General features: G+C 41.2%; 1 pseudogene; it reads left to right on the top strand.

Annotated features, from left to right (window-relative positions):
* Positions 1 to 363: 363 nt before the first annotated feature.
* LOC131402468 (serine/threonine-protein kinase MARK2-like) lies at positions 364 to 20,391 on the top strand (annotated as a pseudogene).
* The last annotated feature ends 432 nt before the right edge of the window (positions 20,392 to 20,823 follow it).

Genomic DNA, 20,823 nt, shown 5'->3' with positions numbered 1-20,823 from the left:
TCCGGCGGCCTCCGCGCGGCTGGCGTACGGCTCCCATCGGCGCGCGTGCGCGCACTCGCTCTCCGCCCCACCTCAGCACCAATCGCTTTCTTCCTACGCCGCACGACTCCACAACGTAGCCCCTCCCACCGCCCACGCGCCGGCAGGAGCGGTTTGGCGTGCTCGCGCCTGCGCCCTAGTCAGTCCTCCTCGCGCCCAGTGGGGAAAGGGAGTGAGCAGGGGGCTTACGTCGTGCAGGAGGCGGCGGCTACGACGGAGACGGCTGCGCTTGCTCTCTCGGCGTTATGGCGGCTGCCGGGAGCCGATAAGTGGCGGGAGCGGGAGCGCGCGCGTGGCTGCGGCGACGACGACGGCTCCTTCCTTCTCGCTCTAGCTGCCCTCGCCGTTGGTGCTTCCATCATGAATGGATTATGGGATCCGCTCCACAGGGGGTCGCGCGTGGGAGCCGCGGGCCGGGGCTTCCCCCTCCCCCTCACGGACTCCTGCTTCCCCCCAGACGCCCGGAGCCCGAGGACTCACCCGGCGGCGGAGACCTGAGTGGGCTCCCTCTGCCCCCGCGAAGCCTGCACGGCCGCCGGTAAGAAAGGGGGCGGCTTGCGGGTCAGGATGTGGCGGGGAGGCCGGGAGCCGGCCGGGCGGAGGGCGGGGGCGCCGGGCGAAGGCCGGGGCGGCTCTGCGAGGGCCGGCGGCGGCGGCGGCCGGGCTCGGCGCGCGGGGGGCGCGTGAGTGGCGCGCGCCGGCGGGCGGCGGAGCCCGGGCCTCCTCGGCGTGGGCGCGGCGGGGCCGCGAGGGCAGAGCCGCGGAGCGCGAGCGGCGAGCGCTTGGCCGGCGCGTCGCCCCCGCCGCGACCCGGCCTCCCGGCACGTGGGGGGCGGCGGCGAGGGGGAGGGGCGGCGGCGAGGGGGAGGGGCGGCGGCCCAGGCGAGCCCGGGAGGGCGCGGAGCGGGGCGGCGGGAAGTGTGAGGCGGGAAGAGAGACTCGGGGACCGGGAGGGAGGCCCTGGGAGGGACGGGGGTGGGAGTGTGCGTCCGGCCGGGAGACTGACTGGAGCGAAGCTGCGATGGACGGAGGAGGGAGGAGGAAGGCTTCCAGCCTCCTTTCGAGCCCCGCTTCGGAAACTCAGCAGGAACAGAGCAGCTGTTGAAGGACCGGGCACAGGGGAGGAGGGTTGGGGAGGTTTGACTTCATTGTTGAGACGCGGGAAAGGCTGGAGAGAGCTGCGTGCGCCTGGAGCTGCAGAACTCAGGGCTGTGAGCAGGGCCTCAGAAAGAGGACTGACTCGGAGAAGGCAGATGAGGGGGAAAAGGAAGTTAGAATGTCCAGAGAAAGCCGTTTTGAGGAGCGAAAGGAAGGTGGAAAGGAAAGAACGAAGAGGAGTGAACTTTCTCAACGCAGAGAGACTTTCGGGAAAGAGGCGGTTTGTTAGAGTCCCTAGATTTTTAAGACTTGTTGAACAGTAAAGCTCTTTGACGGGTTGGAATTAATCTTTAACATGAGGAATAAATGTTGCGTGGAAGAGTTACTTTTTGGATAACCAGTTCTTGCAAAGAGTCTACTGGACCTTAGTCTCTGGAGAATTAAAATCTCGATCTAGATGTAGAGTTTGCTGTGATTAAGTTGGCAACAGCCTGTTTTCCTCCTCTTTTTTGTGGAATGGAGATCATCGTAGGACTGAATTCTCTTTGCTGAGGTCGGAGGACAGCTCTGCTCTCAGTCGGCTATCTGGGTCCTTTCTGGCTGGGGAAGGATCTGACGTCTCCTTCCCCCGCTTCTTCCTCTCCCTCCCCTGCCAGAGATCTCTTTGTTTATTCGCGGATGGCTTGTAGGTGACTCTCCAGTGTTGTGCTGAAATCTTGAAAGGTGGGAATGCTGTGTCTTGGTCCGTGATTTCTGCCCCAAACCCGTTACTTAAAAAATCATAGTGTATATTCCATTACCTTTTTTTTTTTTTAATGGAATCTCCGCAAGTCCAACCTGGATAAATATTATTTAAATTTTATCATTCCACTGTCGGCTTACCTGTGAAAGTACACATTTATTTTGACCTGTACAGTTTTTGCGAAGATTGTATGATACCCTTTTATTCTTCTGTTCTTATGTGAGCATTTTCCAAACTTTGCCTCATTCAAGTGTATGAAGTTCTTGGTGATATGAATTAGTGTTTGATTAAAGGTAACCTTTTCCCCCCTTACTTGGTTTGACAAAGTATCTAATAAGACTCCGTTTTCTATTCTTGGAAGGTATATATATGTTATATATTACCATTTTTCTTTAGTTAGCTAGTTATCCATAATGTGTATATATGTATCGCTACACAGCTGCAGTTAGTCTAAAAGTTTTGTCACTCAGCAGATATTCTGATTTCTTCTGTCAAAAATAAGCACTGGTGTGCTATAAATTCTAGTAAGTAGTCAGGAATGTAGTTAATGGAAGCGTAGGTATTTCTGATTGGCCTAGGTAGATTTGTATAAGTTCTAAATAGACTTATCTTTTTCTCTACAGGAAGTTTTCTTATTTTCTTAATATGTTTTCTTTAGGTGAATCAAAAAGGGTCCCAGGAAACCTGTGAATGTTGAAGAAAATTCGTCTGTGAATTTTTGGTATTCAAGGAGGAGTCAGTATTTATATTCATCTTTTAAACTGGGAAGATTTATATTTTATTTTAAAACTTCTTGATCTTTACAATGAATGGACACAGTGATGAAGAAAGTGTTAGAAACAGTAGTGGAGAATCAAGGTAAGCACTTTATTATCAAGTATTTATTATGAAGAGAATGGAAAACTTGTGTGACTCTTTTTAGTTTTCTTAGTAGATGGCAGTTTTCAGGTTCAAATTCTTCCTCTTAGGTATCCAAACAGTAAAAAGTTTCTAATATAAGGAGCTTTGTTGATAATACAGGTTTTAATTATTTTTTTCCTTTGAGATACACAAAGAAGAATTTAAGTATAGAAGTTTGTATTACTTAAATCTCCTTGGAGGTATATATTGTTTGGGTTAATAACTGAAGCTAGAACAAGTAGGAAAAGAGATTTAAATTGATTTGACTGTTAGTGCACTCTCTAAATAAGGGCAATAAGAATTTATTTCTTCATCTTTTTCTGGCATTTTATCTTCTACCTGTGCTGTCCAATATAGTAGCCACTAGCCACATGTGGCTGTTTAAATGTAAATTAATTAAAATTACACGATATTCAAAATTCAGTTACTCAGTCACACTAGACACATTTCAAATACTGAATAGTCCCATGTGGCTAGTGGCTACCATGATGGACGGTGCAGATAGAAAACATTACTATCACTACAAAAAGTTCTTTTGGACAGTGCTGATCTGGATATTTGTTAAAGTATTGTTGCAACTCTTTTTTCCTCCTATTTTCTTTAATTTGAGTTTTAATTATATATGAGTGAGTTAAGAGTTCTTACTTGGGCCATGTCTTTTTAAGGAAGATATAGTTTATGGGATTAAGCCATATTAAGCTATTTTAATGTGAAAGAAGCCTCTTCAAATACAAAGACTCTTTAAATTCTTCTGTAGCGCCCAAATTTTGAGTTATCTGCATATTAATAATAAAGTCCGTGTAGTTATATATACTCATTGTATGTAGAGATCAGGAATATGGACATTGGAGTGAGACTGCCTGATTACTTATCCCGGTTCTACTTCTGGTTAGCTCTGTGAATTAGGACAAATTATTTAACCTCTGGGTCCAGCCCCATGGCCTAGTGGTTAAGTTTGGTGTGCTCTGCTTCAGTGGCCCGGGTTCAGTTCCTGGGCACCGACCTACATCACTCATTGGTGGCCATGCTGTGGCGGCGACCCACATACAAAATAGAGGAAGACTGGCACAGATGTTAGCTCAGGGTGAATTTTCCTCAAGCCAAAAGAGGAAGATTGGCAACACGTCTTAGCTCAGGGCCAATCTTCCTCAGCAAAAGAGAGAGAGAAAAAGAAAAAATTAACTTCTGAGGCTTTGATTTTTGCAGTTTTGAAATGGGGATTACGGTATTAGTTATCTTATTTGAAGTTGAGGATTAAGTGAGATGCTACATCTAAAGGTCTTAATATAGTTCCTGATATAATGAGCGCTCAATATTTGCTTATTATGATTAGCATTATGTTTTATGTAACATAGGGTACTAGGTAACGAAAACATTAATTATAGTGATAGAGAAATGTGATGGACAAGAAACAGGAAAGTTTTGGCAGTTAGGAGGGTTTCAGAAAAAATGTTGGGGTAGAAAATGAAGCAGTGGTATATGTATTTGACCTGAGACTTGGGATTTTCTGGTCATTCTAGGAATACTTGAGTTTATCAGCTTTCACAGGTGCACTGTTTGGATAACAAGAACATCATAGAGAAGAAGGCGTAGTTACAGAAAGCAGCATGATTTAGCAGAACAAGTGTTGGTCTGGAGTTACAAAACCTGAGTTGACACCATCTAACTAGTTCTCTGAATGATTTCTCAACTGTAAAGTAATTAAGAGTTGAACTAAATGATTTTGAAGTTTCATCCTATCACTTTTACAATGTGTAATAAAATTTTAGATAACAGAGTTTCTGGTGATTCTAGTCAAACTCTGTCATCTAAAACTTTATGAATCACCAGAGTTCAGAGGTAAATTAGAAGACTTTTGAATCTCAGTTTTGATTCAGATCTCTACAGGTATATTGACTATAGTAAATGAATAGGAGAGTCACGTTGTCCCGCATTGTCTTATTCATTAGTGAGCAATGAAATGGTTGATAGGTAGAAATACCTAGAGGAGACACAGGAACAAAACTACCTGGAAAATAGGAAGTAAGCCTCTTGAGAGTAAATCCTCTTGTTGAGTATGCGGAGAGATCGCGTGCTGTTGTATTCTGACCGCTTACCTGTTCGAGTAATCTTTTATATATTTTACTGCCGTATCTAAAGCAAAGGTGAGTAGTAAGTCAAATTAGATGGTATAGTTGAAAAAAGTTAAACCCTGTGAAAGCGGATTTACTTACAGGAGTCTTTTATAATGCATACTCATTTAAAATAATTGCAAAGCATATTCTGTAATTATTCTGAGTCACCATTTCTACCATACAAGGTATGTGCTTCTGAGAAGTATGATTGTCGAGTTATCTAATTCTTTCAACTGCCTTGGTGTTTGTTTATCAGGAGGAGGAAGACCTGCTTCTATTTTGCTTTCATTTTCTTCCTTACTGCTGTTATGCTATCCTTTTCCTTTGCTCTACTGTCATTGTTACTAACCCTGAGACCCCCTCCCCAAAGCTTTTATAACAAGGCAGTACAGAGAAGGGAGATTGTGCCTAGTTAGTTAAAAGAGTGAGGAGGTGAACTTTACAGACATAGGGATTTTCTTTCAAACAACAAAAGTTTCAGTAACTATGAATGTTAGTATAGAGTGATGAGAATAGAAATATGCTCTCCTTTTAAAATTAATATACACTGTAAATAGTTTTTAAAGTAAAATTTGATTTTTATTGGCTAGAATTTTTAAATGTATTTTTGCTTTAGCGTTTCTTTTTTCCTTTATGAAAATGAAGTTTATGAAATGAAATAGACTTAAGAAGTCATTTAGCATTTTTGGTTGGTATAATTAGCTTTCTACTAAAAAAATGGTTTTTTGATTCTTTCCGTGTAGAAAGCTCTCTATAACCATTGACTGAAGGGAAGAAGAATACATAGGAAAATGTCTCTTGGGCTGTGCTATAACGGACAGTTTTGAAACTTATTTACTAAAAAATCTGGGTCAGGATGCACCTGTACATCAGTTTCAGCTCAGCACAAAGTTTATTATGTAACTGAAGTTAAGCTTTCTGAAGATACTATGGGAAGATTTCAGAGCGTCAGTTCCTCACTGTGTGGATGTGTTGTTATTTGCAACCAAATTTTTCAAATCCTGGGTAGATATTTTTTATTTTAAAATTATCTTGAATGATGATTTACTCCAGGACTAGATTTATGGGTAAAGACCAGAAATATATTATCATATTTTGCTCATTTTTGGATGATTGATACATGCTTAATACTCAGAAGAATTTCTCTGCTTGCCTGTAGATTAAATTTTTAATAAAATGTTTGTCCATGTAAATTTGAGAATTTATTTGAATCACTTTAATTAGTCTCTGTCTATTATGCTCTTGAAAAATTCTTACAGGGTGAGGCAGGTGGTTAGTGATGTGCTGTAATGGTCTCAACCATTTAGAATTAGTCTCTAGCTGGCAATGGAGCTTTGTTGACTGTAACCCTTCAATTTCCTTGGCTTATAGAAAATATTTTAATTATCATTTTATGGTTCAAGAATCTTTGGATCTCAGCTTGTAAAGTGTTGTGGGTAGGCAGTGAATAGGGACTATGATCACTGGAAATGTTCTCAATGAAAACCTCCTTTTTAGAAATTCAGAGTTTAAAAGGCTTTTTAGAGGCTTTGAGAAGCCCTGGAGCCTCAATGACCTGTGACATTTAAGGAAAACCGATTCAGAGTTAATTTGAACACAGGGCACAGTCTGCACCATGGATCTGTTAGTGTCCTGTTGAATTCCACTATGGTATACTGTGTTTGGAAACATTGTATTTATGTATACACATACCAGAAAGATTTCTTGCCATCAAAATCAGTTAGTTTCTTTCACTAAATAAATTTGAACAATTTTTAAAGTCAATACCAGTTAAAATGGTGTTTGCTGAGCTTATTTTGCAGTTATCTCAGAGTTTTAAAAAAAATGTCATTTTTTAAATTTCCAAAGTTTGTGTTAAGAAACATTTTAAGGAGGATGGGAAAGTGTGAAATCACAAAGCCAGAATAGCTAGAAATCATTGAGTTAAGGAAACTAGTTTTTAAAATTTTCTGTGATGTCATTAATTGCAGGAAAGTATGACTCTTTTACATCTCATTTTTTGTTATTCCCTATTTCTCGGTTCAGTATGTGCTTTCTTCATCGTTTCCTGTTTTTTCTCTCAAATATCCTGTGTATGCTACTAAATCTAAGATCATCTAAGATCGCTTCTTATCCTTTGAAAACTCAATAAATCGTTAAGCAGGAGCCTTAGTAATAGGATACTCTGTTTCCAAATAGAATTTACCAAATTAAAATTGTCACACAATTTCCTAGGATTGTGGTTAATCTAGGTTACTGTAAAGTATTTAGGCTTTTTTAACTGATAAGGCTAAGAGAATTGTATATGACTTGACTTTGCAAGACATTACTTTTATCTACATAGGTATGAGATCATGTGGGGGCAAACATTAATGTGTAGTTACCCCTTTTTTGTACAGTAGCCTCCCCTTATCCACGAGGGATGTGTTACAAGACCCCAAGTGGATGCCTGAAACTGCGGATAATACAGAACCCTGTATATACTATATTCTTTCCTATGCATTCATACCTGTGATAAAGTCTAATTTATAAATTAGGCACAGTAAGAGATTAACAACAACAATAATAAAATAGAACCGTTATAACCGTATACTGTAAAAATAGTTCTGTGAATGTGGTCTCTCTCTCTCTCAAGATACCTTATTGTACTGTACTCACCCTTCCTCTTGTGAGGATGTGAGATGATACAATGCCTACATGTTGAGATGAAGTGAGGTGAATGATCTAGGCATTGTGATGTAGCGCTAGGTTAATATTGACCTTCTGACAATACATGAGGAGGATCATTGAGCCATGATGATGTTGATGGTTGGATGTCATAAGCAGATGATGTCCATGGTTGTTAGAACACAAGCACTGTGATACTGCGATAGTCAATCTGATAACTGAGATAGCTACTAAGTGACTAATGGGCAGGTAGCTTATGCAGCGTGGATACGCTGGACAAAGGGATGATTCACGTCCCAGGTGGGATGGAGCGAGATTTCATCATGCTACTCAGAACAGCACGAAATTTAAAACTTACGAAGTTGGGAATTTTCTATTTAATATTTTCAGACCACAGTTGACTGCAGGTAACTGAAACTGTGGAAGGCAAAACTGCGTATAAGCGGGGAAGACTGTACTGTTGAAATAGTTGCTTATTTAAGATCTTGACGACTGGTGGGTTACATATGATATAGTTGGGTTTAAAAATAAGAGTATTTTTTGTGGTGAAGAGATAAAGAATAGATGGAGAAAACTTTTTTGTATTTTTTTAAGGAAAATTTAAAAACATGCAGAAATAGAAAAGTTGCAGCCCAAATTTCGGTCCTTGGACCAGCAGCATTGGCGTCACTTGGGAGCTTGTTCAAAATGTAAAACCTTGGCCCCTACCCCAGACCTTCTGAATCAGAATCTTCATTTTAACAAGATTCTCCAGTAATTCGTATTCATATGAAATTCATACGCATATATATGAAGCGGTTCATTCAGCACCTTGCCGCTTTTTTTGTTACTGATGTTGTTATACATCGTTTTTATTTTCTGGGAACTCCCAAAGAACGGTGTCATAGGCCCTGCCATCAAGAGGCTGGGTACATTTCATTGCTCTAGAAACAATAATGCAACCAATAATCATTGAGCTCTTAACTCTGACTGAGCCAGGCATGGTGCACAGTACATGGTGCATTATGTGAATTTATCACAGTTCATCCTCACAAAACTCCTGTGATGTTCACAGTATTATGAGTCCCATTCTCTAGAAGGAGAAACCAGATTTATAACCATTAAAAAAAATAAAAAAAAAAAAGCTATTGGGGCCAGCCTGGTGGTGTAGTGGTTAAGTTCACGTGCTCTCCTTCCGCGGCCCAGGGTTCGCAGGTTCGGATCCTGGGCGCAGACGTATGCACCACTTATCAAGCCGTGCTGTGGCAAGTGTCCCACAGAAAATGGAGGAAGATGGGCACAGATGTTAGCCCAGGGCCAGTCTTCTTCAGCAAAAAGAGGAGGATTGGCAGCAGATGTTAGCTCAGGGCTAATCTTTCTCACCAAAAAAAAAAAATAAATTTCAAACTTCACTTGGATTTCATTGACTTTTCCATTAATGCTCTCTTTCTATTCCAGGATTCAACCCAGGGTACCATGTTATGTTTAATTGTCAGCTCTCTCCAGTGTCCTCTGTTCTGTGAGAGGTTCTTAGCCTTTGTTTGATTTCCTTAACAGTCATCAGAAGTACTGGCTAGGTGTCCTGTAGAATGTCCCCCAGTTTGGATTAGTCTGATATTTTTGTTAGGATCAACTAGGGTTATCAGTTTTTAGCACGAATATCACAGAGATGAAGTGTTCTTCCAGTCACATCGTATGGGGAGCATAATATCCACGTGACATTACTGTTGATGATAACGTCCATCACTTGGCCAAGGTAGTATTTGCCAGGTTTCTCCACTGTAAAGTTACTGTTTGTTTTTCCCTTTCCGTGCTGTATTCTTTGGAAGCAAGTGACTGTGTCTGGCTCACTCTCAAGGGGGTGGAGGGAGTGGGAATTAAGTTCCATCTCCTGCTGGGAGGGAGTATCTACATATATTATAATGGAATTCTTCTGTAGAGAAGTCATTTCTCCCCCGTTTAGTCACTCATTCATTTATATAAGCATGGACTTATGTATATGTATTTTATACTTTGGGCTATAATCCAATAAATTTATTTTGTTGCTCAAATTGTTCTAGCTTTGCCCCTTGTGAGCTTTCTTTCGAGTTGGCTTCTGTGTCCTTTTTACACATTCCCATTCTTTTGCCCTCGAGTCACTCATTTCTCCAAAGAGCTCTGGTTCCTTTTATTGGAGAAAAGGGTATTAGAAAGCAGATTTGGGTGCGGGGTATGCTCATTGCTACTCAGGTGTCACTACTTCTAGGCCCTCTCAGCAGACAAAGCAGACAGAGCTAGTAACATATGTATATATAGTAAAGCACGTCTATCGGCATATCTATAGTTCTTTCTGTATCTGTCCATCTGTATACGTATTAAGGTAAACTTGAGTTTGTACTGATGTCTCCAGCTATAATCCTGAACTACAGGATTCATCCTAACCTTCCTTTCTTGCTCCTTTATAATTTCTATCTCCAACAGAGAAACCTGGTTCCCACCATCCTCTACCTACCATCCATACTCTTCACCCTCAGCATATGGGTAAAGCAGGTGCAGAATTGCTAGGCTATTCTCACAGAAGAAACAAATTTACCAACTAGAATACAGTGTTTACGTACAGTGTACAGTTCCTATTATATTTAGCCTTACAGTTTCTAGTCAAAACACCCGTTTTCCAAAGTTACTCAAGTTAGCTTCTGCCCCCCAACCCCCTTCAGTATGATGATATCATAAATTTATAATAATGTTAGATTCATTTGTCACAGTTTGCATTCCATCCTGGGATACTCAGTCACATGGGTTGATTTTTTTTAAACTTGCACGTATTACATACACTCTGTGCTACACGGTTTTGTGGGCTTTCACAAATGCATAGAATCATTTATTCTCCGCCACAGTACTGTCAGAATGATTCCTGGCTACCACTGATTTGTTGTCCTTGCCTACAGTTTTGCCTTTTCCAGAATGTCATACGATGGAAGCATGCAACATATGGCTTTCTGTCTCTTTCGCTTAGCAAAATGAGTTTGATGCAAATTAAGGTATAATTTACATGCAGTTTAACGTACAGATCTTAAGTGTACAGTTTAATGCATTTTGATAAATGCATACACCTGTGTAACCTATTCCTCTATCAAGATATAGAACATTTTTCTCACCCCATAAAGTTCCTTCTTGTCCCTTCCCAGTCAAGCCCAGCTACTGCCTCACCTCCCTTACCTCACACTTTGATGCAACCACTGTTCTGATTTTTTCCCCCAACAGAGATTATTTTCTGCCTGTTCTAGAAACCTATATAAATAGAATCATATAGTATTTACTCCTTTCTGTCTGGCTTCTTTTGCTTGGCATATTCCTACAAAAAATTTTAATTAATTCACAATAGAAGATGAAATACATATACAGTCTTTCCTATATACCAGGAAGTTTCATAAGTGCTTTACATATATCAACCAATTGAATCCTTAATACAAGTCTACGAAGTAGGCACTCTCATGTTCCCATTTTACAGATGAAGAAACTGGAGCACAAAACATGTTAGTTGCCTGAGGTGAGCAGGTTATTAAGTGGTAGAGTCTAGACTTGAACGCAAATGGTCTCTCTCCAGAGTCCATACTCTTAAACTCTATGCTACAGAGCACTGCCTGAGTACCGGGTATGATTTGTGGCACAAGATCTACAGTAATGGATCACACACACAGTCGTTGCCATCATGGTGCTTACAACCTAGTGGGGGTTGGGATGGAATAAATATTAGTCAAATAAATAAGTATATATAGAGTTAATTGGATGGTGATATGTGCTATTGAGACGAATATCTCCCAATAATGATAAGAAATGTGGGAATTGGAGACTTGCTCATTTATCTGGAGTGAGAATGAAAGCCTCTCTGTTCAGGGGACACTTGAGCAGAGACCTAAGTGAACTGAGAGTGAGCCATGTGGCTACATTGGGGGATATCAGTCTAGGCAGTACAGAGACCCTGACATTGAATTGTGCTGGGGTGAGGGAGCTACAGCAAGACCAGTATGGCTACAGTGGATGGAGCAAATAGGGGAGTGGTGGAAGGTGAGGTCAGTGATGTGATGAATCCTGATTATTTGGGGGCCCTGTAGGAAATGGTACAGACTTTCCATTATGCTCTCCATGCACTGATGTGTCACTAGGCCAGAATGATTCATGTTAACAGGACTAGGGTGTAGGGAAACCAAAGAGGGATACTGCATATTCAGTCACTGGAAGAGCAAGGAAGAAAAGGTGAGGGGAGGGGGGTGAGTCTGGGGTCATAGTGGGCAGAGGGGAGACAGCTGCACCACAGGGGCTGAGAAGAGCTCAAGGGTAACATCTGGACCCCAGTTCTCCTGCAGGGATATAGTCACGGCATGGACTCACTCTCCTCCATCCCTCTGATCTCCTATCTGGGCTCCCCGCTGACCAACCCAAACAGAAGCCTAAAGCAAATGAGCTCTTTGATATAGTCCATCAACCTCCCCAAGCACAGAGCAGCGTAGACTAGAGGGGAGAGTGCCAGTGTTTGCCATTCCTTATATACAGAGTGTTCCTCTGCAGTGTATTTCTCATGTGTGTCTTTAGGGATGAGGGTCCTCTGAAGGGTTTTCCATTTTGATGATATTCATAGAGTTTTCCCTTAGTGTAAATTGTGACGTGACTCCCGAAGGCTATCACTGAAGGCTTTCCTATAGCTATTGCATTCTTTAGGTTTCTCCCCAGTAGGTCATCTTCTGGCACACAGTAGAGTCAGAGTTTGTGTTGAAGGTTTTACCACATAGAGTGCACTTAGAAGGCTTCTCTCCAGAGTGAGTTAACGTGTGGGTTATTGAATGCTACTCCATATTGTCAGATTAGAAGGATGAGGGTGTGCTGAAGGCTTTTCTTCACTGAAGGCCAGACTCCAAGAGGATTCCCAGTGATCTCTGTCTCCTGGTATTCATATCCTGTGTAGTTCCCTCCCACTGTGTGGCAGGATCAGTCTGGGTGACCAACACAATCCAGATGAAGAGAGAATATGGCCTTCTGAGGCTAGGTCATAAAAGACTTATGGCTTCTGCATGGGCTCTTTTGGATCACCTCCTTTGGAGGGAACCTGCTTCCATATTGTGATGATACTCAGCACCATGGAGAGACCTACATAAGGAGAAACTGAAGGACTCCTGCCAACAACTGGCACTAATTTGCAAGGGATATGAGTAAGCTACCTTGGAAGTGGACCCTTCAGTCCCAAAGACTTTAGATGACTGCAGTTCTGGTTGACATCTTGTTTCTCATGAGAGATCCTGAGCTAGAACTACATAGTTAATCCATTCCTGAACTCCTGACCTACAGAAATTGAGAGATAATAAATGCTTGTTGTTTTGAACCACTAAATTTTAGGGATAATTTATTACACGACAAATAATTTATACATGCAATGTGAGTCCCGAAGATGCCCGAGGGATGGAAGATCAATGAATGCTTTCCCACAGTTATTATATTCATATCTACCTATTATGAATTCTCTTATGCACAGAAAGGTAAGAGTTAGTGGTGAAAGATTTCCCACAGTGATTGCATTCCTATGGTTTTTCTCCAGTGTGAGTTCTCACAAGTTTCTTAACAGATGAGAGATTATTAAAAGCTTTGCCACAGTCACTGCCCTCGTAGGCTTTCTCTCCGTTATGTATTCTCTTGTGCACAGTAAGAGAAAAGCTACTGCTGCAGGATATCCCACACTCATTACACTCATAGGGTTTTTCTCCAGTATGAGTTCTCACATGCTGTGTCAGATGTGAGCTCTTCCTAAAGGCTCTACAACAATCATGACATTCATAAGGTTTCTCCCTGTATGCATTCTATTGTGGACAGTAAGGGAGGAGCTCGTGCTGAAGCCTTTCCACAGTGATTACATTTGTAACGATTCTCCCCAGTATGAACTCTCCTGTGCCTTTTGAGGATACATCTAGTGCGGAAGATGTGAAAACACTGGTTACATTCATAGGGCTTTTCTCCAGTGTGAATTCTCACATGAAGTCTAAGGGATGAGGGATTACTGAAGGCTTTCGCACAGTCACTGCATTCATAGGGTTTCTCCCCATTATGTATTATCTTATGAACAGTGAGGTAAGAACTGCTGCTGAAGGATTTGCCACATTGATTGCAATCATAGGGTTTTTCTCCAGTATGAATTCTCTTGTGCTGAGTAAGATTAGATTTTGTGCTGAAGACTTTAAAACACTGATTACACTTGTTGAGTTTCACTCCAAGATGACTTCTCTCCTGTTGATTAAGAAATGAATGCTAACTATAATTTATAATATTTTTAATATTCAATGCTATCATAGGAATTTTTCTTCCAGGAATTCTGCTATGTATAACATCATTATAATTGGTGTTTTTGCCACTTTGAGTGCCTGTATATGATTTCTGCTGGTTTGAGTTCTCAGAAGTTAAAAAAGATGGATGCTTTGCCATAAGTCCTTATCAGATTCACAGAGCATCTTCTGATAAGTTTAAGACAAATTTATGTTTGAAACACTCAATATCTGAGTCACATTTATGGAAACATTTACTTGTGTGAACACTCAGGGAAGAAAAAATTTTGGAGATAACTTATGCTTCTCTCCAAATTCACAAGAGTTTCAGGGTATCTCTCCAGAGGGACAACTTTTTCTTGGGAAAATGAATCCCTTGGTAACTTTGTGGCTTTTCTAATTTATGGTATTTTCCTACTGTGGAAAATCAGAAATCTTACCATTTTTAAACCTTTAGATTGTTCTTCTCTAAAAACATGCTGCTTAGAAGTTAACCCTTGGACTTTAAGTAGAGTCTCCAAATCCGAAACAAATTGAAAAGAAATTTAAGTTGATGAAGGAAAGAAAAGGTAAAATGCACACATTAGTGAAGGTAGACCCGAAGGAGTTAGAGATTTTCAGGAGGTTTACAATGAAAGGGACACGAGTGTGAAAATTTTAGGTTTGTATTAAAGACTCTAGAAAGATTGAGATTGATGCTGATGGAAAGAAGGAATTGTCAGGAATGTAAAGTGAGAAGGAACTAGACAAAGAGCTCATATGAGACTTAAATTTAAGAAGGAAGAGAGAGATCTTTTTCCCCCCTCTGAGGCCAAAGTAAAGTATGAGATAATGAACAGAAAGTTAAAGAAAAAGAAAAGGAGGTCCACGAGGAGGCTCATACTAAACGTTTTTGGCCTTCTTGTCGGAAAAAAGGGCATTTTACAAATATCTCTGATGGACATTTCCTAATGTAATACTCCAAACTGTCAAGCCACAGGCCAGAGAGGTTCCTGACAAAGACTCATATATACCTAGTGCTCACCTGGACAGGTGCCTGGGAGAATTCCTCTTTCCTCTGTCCTCGCTTTATCTTCTTGCCCCAATTCGGAAAGCAGACTAGGTTTATCAACTTGATTTCCTATACATGGAGAAAAGACATATGATGTAGGGGACTCTGCATGGGACAAGAAGCCTCACCATGGAACTGAGGCCCACACTTCTATAGATGAGCAGGTGTGACTTTAGGAGCAGCAGTACAATTATCCTTAAATTCTAACAAATATAGTAAAACTATCTTTCACCAAGAAAAAAAAATGCAAGCATCCTCAGTCAATATCCAGGGTGACGGGGGATAACTGGTCCCAGAAGTTCATGCCCAGTTTCAAATACAGACTTAAAAGCCCCAAAGCTTTTATCCATGGAGAACATGAAGTCAGGCCAAGGAGTAGATCTTCAGTTGATAGGGAAGGCATTAGACCACAAGCTCCAGGATGGTAGGGACCTAATTCCCTAATTCCTAATTCCTAGCACAGACCTCATTCACCACCATATTCCTAATTCCTAGCACAGACCCAGGAACATAAAGGTGCTTAAGAAAGACTTGTGAGAAGTGATGTCAGTTATTTCCCTTCTTCTACTGATTTGGGGCTTTGTTCTTCTTTTTCCAGTTCCTTTAGGTGCACTCTTAGATTGTTTGTTTGAGATTTTTTTTGTTTGTTGAGATAGGCCTGTATTGCTATAAACTTCCCTCTTAGAACCGCTTTTTCTGTATCCCATAAATTCTGGCATGTCGTATTTTCATTTTCATTTGTCTCCAGGTATTTTTTGATTTCCCCTTTGATTTCTTCGTTGACCCATTCGTTGTTCAGTAGCATTTTGTTTAATCTCCACCTATTTGTGGCTTTTCTGAATTTCTTCCTACAGCTGATTTCTAGTTTCATACCATTGTGGTCAAAAGATGCTTGGTATTATTTCAATCTTCTTAAATTTATGGAGACTTGTTTTGTGGTCTAATATGTGATCAATCCTGGAGAATGTTCCATGCGCATTTGAAAAGAATGTGTATTCTTTGGTTTTTGGATGGAATGTTCTGTATATATCTACTAGGTCCATCTGTTCTAGTGTGTCCTAAGGCCAATATTTCCTTATTGATCTTCTATTTGGATGATCTGTCCATTGGTGTAAGTGGAGTGTTAAAGTCCCCTATTATTATTGTGTTACTGTCTATTTCTCTTTTTATGTCTGTTAATAATTGCTTTATATATTTAGGTGCTCCTACGTTTGGTGCATAGATATTTACAAGTGTTATATCCTCTTGTTTGATTGTTCCCTTGATCATTATGTAACGCCCTTCTTTGTCTCTTTTTACAGTTTTTGTTTTAAAGTCTATTTTGTCTGATATGATTATTGCTACCCCAGCTTTGTTTTCATTGCCATTTGCGTGGAGTATCTTTTTCCATCCCTTCACTTTCAGTTTGTGAGTGTCTTTAGGTCTGAAGTGTGTCTCTTGTATGCAGCATATATATGGGTCTTGTTGTTTTATCCAGTCAGCCACCCTATGCCTTTTAATTGGAGCATTTAGTCCATTGATGTTTAAAGTAGCTATTGATAAGTATGTACTTACCGCCATTTTTTAACTTTTTTCTTTGTTTTAGTAGTCCTTCTCTGTTCCTTTCTTCTTCTCTTGCTCTCTTCCTTTGTGGTTTGATGGCTTTCTTTAGTGTTATGTTTGGGTTCCTTTCTCATAGTTTTTTGTGTATTTATTATAGGTTTCTGGTTTGTGATTACCATGGGGTCCATATACGGTAACTTTGGGGCTGCTCCCCGGCGGCCATGAAGTGCTGCAGCTTGTGAAGGTGGCGTTTTTTCTCTCCAGAATGGAATTTCTACCTCTTCCACCTCAGTCAGGATTGTGGTTTGTTGCAGGAGTTCCTCTTATCTAATTTTCAGTTCTCTCTCAGGGGTAATTTTTCTGCAAGTAGTTGTAAATTGGCTGTGTCCGTGGGAGGAGGTGGTTTCAGAGTCTGCTCATGCCACCATCTTGACTTCTCTCTCTCTGTGTAGGTTTACTCTTAGTGTTGTACATTCTATGGGTTTTGACAAATGTATAATAACATGTGTCCATCATTATAGTATCACAGAGAATAGTTTCACTGCCCTAAAAATCCTCTGCTCCGCCTACTCATCCCTCTTTCCCCTCTAACCCTTGGCAACTGATCTTTTTACTGTCTCCATAGTTTTGTCTTTTCCAGAATGTCATATAGTTGTGATCATACAGTATGTAGCCTTTCTAGACTAGCTTATTTCACTTAATGATATGAACATTCACATTTTTTACCACAGCTCTGTGCTTGATATACTACTGTTTACTTAATGATTTTCTTTCACAGTCAAGTCTGAGGACACCTGTGTACCTGAGTGTGGACACTTTGAAGAGGGGAAGAGGGATGTGCTCCTTAATGTAGCATCTCAAGAGGGCCCTATGTGGGGGGAGGTGCCCAGCCCATCAGCTGTCACTGTTCAAAACTTTCTGGCCTTGCCCAGGGAGTTACAAGGTGGCCAGGAGTGCAAATCCACAGAACCTTATCCAGTCCCCCACCACCACCACCAATGCTGTACCATTGTGTCTAAAAGCAGCTATAGCTGGGATATACTAAGTAATAAAAAGGAACAACCTACTGATACACGCAACACTTTGGATGGATCTTAAGGACATTACATTGAGTGAAAAAAAGCCAGTTTCAAAATGAAATTACACTGTATGATTTCCCTTACATAACATTCTCAAAATAACAAAATTATAGAGATGGAGAATAGATAAGTGGTTGCCAGGCTTGGGGAAGGGGAGGGAGGGATGACAATAACGGGGCAACAGGCAGGTGATGGAACAGTGTCTTGATTGTTGCGGTGCTTGTGCACATCTACAATTGGAATAAGTTGCCTGCGGCTGCACATGCGCACACAACACAAATGACTGCATGTAGAAACTGGTGAGAGAATCAGGCCTGTAATCTAGGAACAGTATTGTCCCAGTGTCAGTCTCTGGCTTTTCATTGTACTGTAGTTGTGATGTCACCACTGGACAAGCTGCTTGAAGGGCACTCAAGAGTCTGTACTATTTTTGCAACTTCCTATGAGTTAACACTTATTTCAAAATAAAAAATACCTTTTAAAAAAGCAGCTTAAGTTTACAATTATTTCAAAATGAAAAGTTTAATTTAAAAAAGCAGTGATCAGCTGAGTTGCAGTTCATTGTATATGACAACTAAAATAAGGAAATGTTAAACAGTTTCAGAGATTCAACTAGTGTTAGCCCACATCAAATAATAATTTAAAAAATCCCTTTAGCTTCAAACATCAGAACAAATAACTTCAGCTTATCTAAACTGCAGGATGCCATCCTGTGCCATTCAAAGTAAATGAGGATTAAAGTCGTGAACAAGAAACTGTCAAAGATAAACAAAGCTGGACACTAGTTAAGATGGTAAAGACAGATTTTATTTATTATGTCTTTTAAATGGTAAATATAGATTTTATTCAGGAACTATTGCAATACAGGAAAAGAGACCTCAGTTTAGCACTGGGCTCCATTCCAAATAAAAGATAGGCAAATGGGGATTTATAGCCAAGGAGCAGGGTCGGGACACTGGAAGGAAATTACTAAGAGGAAACATCAGGGATAAGGGGTTCTGGTTAAAGAGACCCAACAGGATTCCTGCTGGAGGCAGACCAGGGTGATCAGATACCAAGGATTGGGATGAGGAGTTTGATCAGATATCAAGGGTGTGGGGTTCTCTCTAAACTGATTTGGCAAGATTCTTGCTACAAATGGACAATTCAGGCCGGACACTGACAGATGCCAAGGTTGAGGCCTCGAGGGCTTAGAGGAGCCTGACTAGAGTTTAGTCAAGTAGAGAGTCTCTGTCAATGGTATTGTGAAGCCAGTAAAATTGTGGTATCATTTTGACACTGCTCAGAGTTTAAAGAAAAAGGAATTGAATTATTTTAAGTGCATGCATTAGGAGCTCTTTTAAAGCCAGAAATTACTGTAGATTTTCAAACTTGAAATGAAAAGGCTAATGAAGCATCCCACAGGTTATAATTTCTAATAAGGTAAATATTAATCTCTACAACCCACATAAACAACAAGCTCTTTAGGGGTCCCTTTATGTTTTTAAAAAAGAGATCTTGAGACAAAAAGTGAGAAAACCACTGCTAATAATGCCTAGTCATGATAGGTCCATTTCTTGTTCTGAGCTCATAAAGACCCATTGTGAGGGAAGCCCAAGCCCGTATGTAAGTCCCTGGCTAGGCCTACACTTTTGGTTCTTTTAGCCCAGGACAGTGGTTTTTGGTGACCTCAGGGACTTTGATCATAGTTGGCTTATTTCCTCTGTTCTTTTTTTTTCATTTGTTTATTTTTCTTTATTCTTTTTCTCTTTTTTTATATAGTTTGTTAGTATTGTTAGTTAATATTGTGAGTAGTGCTAGCAGTAGGTCACCATGCTGCAAGGCCTCAAGGCCATCTCTGCTGATAAGGAGACCCATATGGACAGTTACTGGTGCCTCAAGACATTGGCCAGTGCAGCTTTGCTAAAGTGAAGTTGGCCCAGCACATACATCCTGACTGAGACAGAGGTGGCCATGAAGGTTATCAACTAGAGTTAGTAGAGCTCTTTCAGCCTCCAGAGACTGTTCTGTGAATCACCTCAACATGGCAAAACTATGCGAAGTGATTGATTCAGTGGAATCGCTATACCTGGTCATGGAGTACATTAGCAAAGGAGAGGTGTTCCATCATCTATTGGACCACGATGACATGAAAGAGAAAGAGGCCTGAGGCAAATTCTGGCAGATAATGTCTTCTGTGCAGTACTACCACCAGAAGGGCATTGCCCACAGGGACCTAATGGCAGAGAACCTGCTTTTCGATGCTGACCTGATCATAAAAATGCCAGACCTTGGCTTAAGCAATGAGTTTACCTTTGGAACAAACTGGATTCCTTCTGTGGCAGTCCCCCTCGTGCTGCCCTAGAATGATGGATGTGTGAAGTCCGCAGTCATCTTCTTACACGTTCACTGGGTCCCTACCTTTCAATGGACAGAACTTCAGGGAGCTGCACTAATGGGTACTGAACAGAATATACCATATTTGTTTCTTCATATTCATGGAATGTGAAAATCTGCTCAAGAAATTCCTGATCCTCAACCCTAGTGAGAGAGGCACTTTAGCAGAAATTGCAAAGGACCCGCAGATGAATAGGGACCATGAAGAGGAACTGAAGCCTCATATCAAGCCACCTCCTGACTATAGGGACCCCTGGCTGAGTTGATGGCATTGACCTTATCCAAAGAGGCAGCCAGTTATGTCTCCAGCAAAAATGAGTTTATTCGCAATCAGCAAAGAATTACAATTTGAGGTCTGCAACCATGGCAAGCCATGTTCAAGACTCCAGCAGCAAAGGGAGGAGAAACTTGTATAGAGGGGAAGAAGAAGTTGGGAGGTCTATTGTAAACAAAGAGTCCATTGGAGGAGACTGGGAGTGTGAAGTGTAGTGGCTGAGTTGTGACAGTCTCACTGGCTGAGCTTCTTGCCAGTCAAGAAAGGAAGTTTCTTTTCTTCCTATTGGGCTCTGCTATCAACATAGGGTGTGAGAGCTCCCCCTTTTGACCTCCTGACTCCATTGTAATGAGGTTTCCATTAATTAATTTCCACAATGGTGTCTATGGGCTACACATGAGATGAGATCCAGGACTCATTGATGGGCCAGAAGTATGATGAAGTGATGGCCACTTATCTGCTCCTGAGCTACAAAAGACTAGAGCTGGAGGGCTACACCATCACCATAAAACCCCTGCCATCAGCTGGGCCAGCCAACAGCTGCAGTCCTTCCCATCCTGCAAGCCACAGCATAGGGTGTCTGCAAATCCAAAGCAGAGAGTTTAAGCTATTTCCACCTTTAATTCCTACTATAAGAGTTTGTTAGTGATGTTGAATGGATTCCGACTCCTAGTAACCCTGTGTACAGCAGAGCAG

The sequence above is a fragment of the Diceros bicornis genome, unplaced genomic scaffold, assembly GCF_020826845.1.
Source record: "Diceros bicornis minor isolate mBicDic1 unplaced genomic scaffold, mDicBic1.mat.cur scaffold_108_ctg1, whole genome shotgun sequence".
In the NCBI taxonomy this organism is placed as follows: domain Eukaryota; kingdom Metazoa; phylum Chordata; class Mammalia; order Perissodactyla; family Rhinocerotidae; genus Diceros; species Diceros bicornis.
Note: the sequence above shows the minus strand (reverse complement) of the source record. Positions and strands in the feature narration are given on the sequence as shown.